This window comes from Oratosquilla oratoria, chromosome 21, assembly GCF_046742065.1.
Source record: "Oratosquilla oratoria isolate Oo_2021 chromosome 21, ASM4674206v1, whole genome shotgun sequence".
NCBI lineage: Eukaryota > Metazoa > Arthropoda > Malacostraca > Stomatopoda > Squillidae > Oratosquilla > Oratosquilla oratoria.
The window spans coordinates 37,000,012-37,005,011 of NC_134797.1; the positions used below are offsets into that span (position 1 = coordinate 37,000,012).

Consider the following 5,000-nt stretch of genomic DNA (forward strand, 5'->3'; position numbering starts at 1 on the left):
TCTGTCTGTCTGTCTGTCTGTCTGTCTGTCTGTCTGTCTATCTGTCTGTCTGTCTGTCTGTCTGTCTGTCTGTCTGTCTGTCTGTCTGTCTTTCGTCTCTTTCTCTGTATCTACAGGAATAGGTTACTGTACATAAAGTATCAGTTATCTAAATCAGATCTATATTGAAATCCTTAGTTATCTCATACTAAGCCATAAGAGCTTCTGCTACTCTCCTAATCTTTGTTTATCAGGTAGATAAATCTCCATTCCTCTAAAACATTTCCTAATATACATTTAGCTATCACTTACATTCATAAAACCATTCATGTAATAGCTATCATTATTCCATCGGATGCTATTAGTAATTATGCCCACCACTATCGTCATAAGTGAAATCAGTAACCAAACTGATAGTTAAACCTGTGTTATCAGTATCAGTAGTAGTTTTGTAAGTGATGATATAAGTAATAGTAATTCTAGTGATGAGGTATAATGATAGTATAATAATGCATAATGAGAGTATGACCATGATCAACATCTACATATATTCTAAAACCTAACACTAATAATATTGATGTTATCAGTTCTTATGTATTTCTAATGTATACCTATCGTAATTATTTCTAACACTGATAAGTCTACATTTCAATTTCTATTATTATTACAGTTAATGCTACTAACAGAAGTAGTAAAATTCATAGTAAAATCCGTAGTGATAGTAGTTGTGATAGTGGTGATAGTGAAAGTAGTTGTTATAGTTTTGATAGTTACAGCAGTAACAGTGATATAAAGGATGTAATAGTAGCAGGAATAGTAATAGTGATAGTGATCATTATAATAGTAATAGTAATAGTAATAGCAATAGTAGTATCGGAAGCATTAGTAGTATTAATGTTTCATATTTTGATGGATATTGTTGTTTCACTAAATATTGTCAATTACTAGGTAATAGTAGTGGTAAATGATGTATCTATAGTAACATGTGTTGTAGTAGGTTGAGTTTAAAGGGGCGGTATTAGTAGTGGTAACATCAGTAATGGTAATAATAACAGCAATAACAAGAACCGCAGCTGTATTAGAAGCTTCCATTTCAACTCTAATACAGTAAAACAACCACTACTATTTCAACCACTACAACTTAAACTACCACCAAAACTAGTGTCTTTAAGCTTGCTATCAACTAATTTTACCAACAAAGTAGCTACCGCATTAACTGTTTAGTTCCAACTAGTGTTCCAGATATTACTAAATACAACAACGACTAAAACTAAGAAATCTATAGCAACATGCTTCTACTTTTGCTATCTCTATCTCTACCACTAATGGATCTAAACTAACTATAACTTTTCACTTTCTGTCTCTAAATCATTCTGCTGCTACCAGGGCTATATATCAACTGCTACCCTTCGTAGTTCTACTATTGTACTTTTGCATTGTGATAATATCAATTACGGCTCTAGTTCTACCAAATCCCTTTGATAACTTAGATTTACATCCTGAACTACCTTGCTCATGGTCAAGAGGACGGTGCCTTTCGAAAGACTATGTTTTGCCGTTTAAGGCTAATGGGTCTAAATAAATACTCTTCCTAACCTCTATGTATTCGAGCCCACACGTTTGACCTCCCTCGGAGGTTGCCAGACGCGCGCTTTACCACTGAGCCATGTCGGTCACTACTATACACATTAATACTATTGATTCAAAATCTATCACTCTTCTATTACATTTGACAGAGGATAATCTATCTTACAATCTGAATAGCTTTAATATTTCTAACACTGTTGATGCTATCTTGATAGTCTAACTATACAAAGTTATCATCATGAATTTATTTTCACAGCTAACCTACGTTATATAGGTTCTCTGGATATTCATTATTAAAAAATCTAGATTAGTATTATGTCTGATGATTTACTATGCTTAACCCCGAAAACCTAGATTATATTATTTGCTAACTTGAATCATAATATACTACACACTATTTTTTTTTTCAACGATAAGAAGTTTATTCATTTAAGACCCTGACTCTATCTTATCAATCAATTTGTAAATCTGATCGATTGAGAGATGTCCACCTTTTGGACACTTTTCAATGTCTCTCGTGATTAGTATTCATTCAAGAACAAATTCTACAACAACTTCTAAACTTCCAAAAGAAGCTAAACCATTCTAGTTTAACAACAGCTAAAAGAACTCGGCGGTGATGACCTTGTCCTACCACTATGGCAATTATTCGAATTCGCAAGCACAGATGTTACAACTAATATGTCTCTCACTAACACCGCGCCTCTACCTCGAATTTTCAAGAAAATATAGATATTTTGTGTTTTCATGTAAATTTATTTGAGGAGCTTACCCCAGGAGATATCTGACCACCACCATAGCTGTCACCTTTGCTCTGGAGACCAAAGCTATTGAAAGTCATTGGTAGTTGGCATAAGGCAAGAGACACAGTGTGCCACAATTTCCCTGGAACAAGCTCCTCACTGTCTGGTTATACTCCAATCAGTATAGAAATACTACAGGAGCCATTCATATTTCTGTAAAATGAATGGAAATTTACCATTCTCCCCTGTGCTAACCAACTACACCGTAGTCCCTGCTATTTCCAGCAACAGTGCTTTCATATCACAGTCACGTCTCACATCACACTTATACCCACAGCCATAATCCCTGAGTCTGATCAGAACACTACTAAAATAAGTTAATAGTATCATATAATCTGCTATAACCTAACCTTTGCTTTGGTTTTCATACTACCTACTAACATTATGGGAACTGTGATTACAGACACCATGGTATGATCACAACCTTTGCTAGTTTCTGGTTTATTGTTGGGTACGTAGACGTACAAAGCCCATATTACCACCACTATCGTCGTCTGCCACATCGCTCGCCGACCGCCGGTCCCGCGAGCTAACTTTAACACATTCAGTCAAGAAACGTCACAGCACAAATAACCATTTGCAGGAAAGAACGAGTTTTTTTTTTTTTTTTTTTTTGGTCCCTCAAGGACATTTACACCGTTACACACAGAATTTCCTTTTATCTTAGTGACTGATTTATTATTTGGAAAGGGGAACTTTGCCTTTGCTTGGAAAAAAGTTTCACAATTTATTTTCTGCCAATGTGTAATACTAAATCGATTTCATTATAATTTTTCCGTGACACTTATGGGGGAGGTGGGGTTCCGATCTGGCGGGGAGGGAGAAGCCGGCAGCTGAGGGGTGTTGGCTTTTGAAAGCTGCTCGAACCTTCGGAGCCTTCAACAAGGCTTCTAAAAGACCATTCAGCCTTTTGAACTAGGATCTCACTTTATCCATGAAACTAGAGGGTGATATTAACTTTTTTCATAAGTAATCAAATATTTACTATTTTATTTATGCATAGGTGTGTTTTGCTCTCTTTTTGGACAAGGCACACAATCACAACACAATCTTGAAGAGTAATTCCGAAAGCAGAACTGCGACGGAGGTCTCCGCCGCCGAAGAGGAAGAAGAAGTGAGCCGGGGGATGGTCGCGCCTCAAGGTCGTGGGGTCGAGAGTGCCGCCGCCGCACCTCCGAGGAACGTGGACGGCCCGGCGCCCTCCACGCCGCCTAGGCCCTGCAGCAGCAGCAGCTAGCTTACTATTCTCCCTCCAGAGGACCTACTCAGAACTCACTGGCGGAAGATCCTTGCCAGAGGCGCGGCTTTGGAGTGACATCCGGGCCGTACTCGTCTTCAGGGAGATCGGGCGGCACTCCGCGTCCAAGCAACACTTACGAAACCGACGGAGGTGCTGTCGAAGATGAAGCACAGTAGTTCCTTGTGGAGGGAGGGACCACTCACGGCCCATGGGCATATCGAGAGGAAGCCGAGCTCAAGAGGAACCCAGCAGGTTCTTCGCAACACTGCGCACACACACACTGACACTTGCACTGCCACTCGCCCTCAAAATCCAGGCGAGCCGCGACCCGCACAAAGCACAGGCCAAGGCTCGAGGGCGCGGCACGATACTCCAACAAGGCGGATACACACCCAACACACAGGGAAGCGCTTCGTTTCGTGTAGCCGGGGCGGAGGAGGAAGGATCAACGCCTGTGGTTGAGCGCGAAGGACCAGCAGCACGGCGACTGCTCACCACGGGCCCGGCTGGCGTGCACACACGTAAATGGCGGCGCGGCTCTTGCAGCCACCAGATACCTGGTGGGGGGTGCGGGGCTGGCCAGGCATGGGGCATCACCTCCCCCGTCGTCTCCACCAACACCCATCCTCAAGTCCGAAGCTATTTTTTTATGGAAGATTACTAATATATGGCTAGTTTTGGATAATAAAATTTCATGCAAGGGTTTAAAAGAGCCCAGAAGTAGCTAGATAATAGAATAATGAGTTAGTAATCGAAAGTCTGACACGAGGTGGCAACTCAAACGTGGCTAACCCCCCCCCCCTTGGCCAAAATGGGAGCTGCCCGCGCGCTATTTCCGTGCGAGGCCGCGACGCGGCGGACACCAAGTATTTGTAAACACGGCGTCACATTATGCCTGGCCGAGGTGTCAGCCTTCTTCAGCCGCTTGTCCTACGGCCTCGAAGGACCTCTTTGATGGTCAGTACCTCCCGGTCCTACGGGGCGTCTCTGCAAACGGCCACAGTATGGGCGCCTGACAACGTCGGCCCTGGGCGCCACGACGCCCCCTCACATCCGCTTGCCCAGGGCAACGGTGGACTTTGACAATCGGGTTGAAATTGCGTGGAAATGCTTAGGCAGGGCGTCAATCATCCTAAACCCCAGCTTCCTGTGATGCCTGCATGCCTATTCATGCATCACATCTTATTGGATCTTCCTGTCACCATCGTTAATCAATTAATCAGTTGATCTTCCATTGACTATTCACGTATAACATCTTTACCCTTTCCTATTATTATCATCCCTCTAATGTCCCATATTCGAACTTCTTTCATGAACTACTCTAGGTATCAATCACAAAGTCCCTTGTTTTTCATAGGCATTGCCCTATCAATAGTCAGTGTTGGTCACTA

At 41.9% G+C, this 5,000-nt stretch overlaps 1 protein-coding gene across 38 annotated transcripts in view; it reads right to left on the minus strand.

The window, feature by feature from the left end:
* Positions 1–4,158, minus strand: part of bt (projectin protein bent) — a 191,175-nt gene extending 187,017 nt beyond the window's left edge. For 37 of the 38 annotated variants that reach the window (XM_076204746.1, XM_076204763.1, XM_076204762.1 and 34 more), the window contains exon 1: positions 4,002–4,158. The gene's annotated coding sequence lies outside the window, so the exon portion shown is untranslated. Of the gene's footprint in view, positions 1–3,746; positions 3,771–4,001 lie in introns of those variants that run through there. The other variant, XM_076204724.1, reaches the window with a different exon arrangement.
* Between the last annotated feature and the right edge of the window lie 842 nt (positions 4,159–5,000).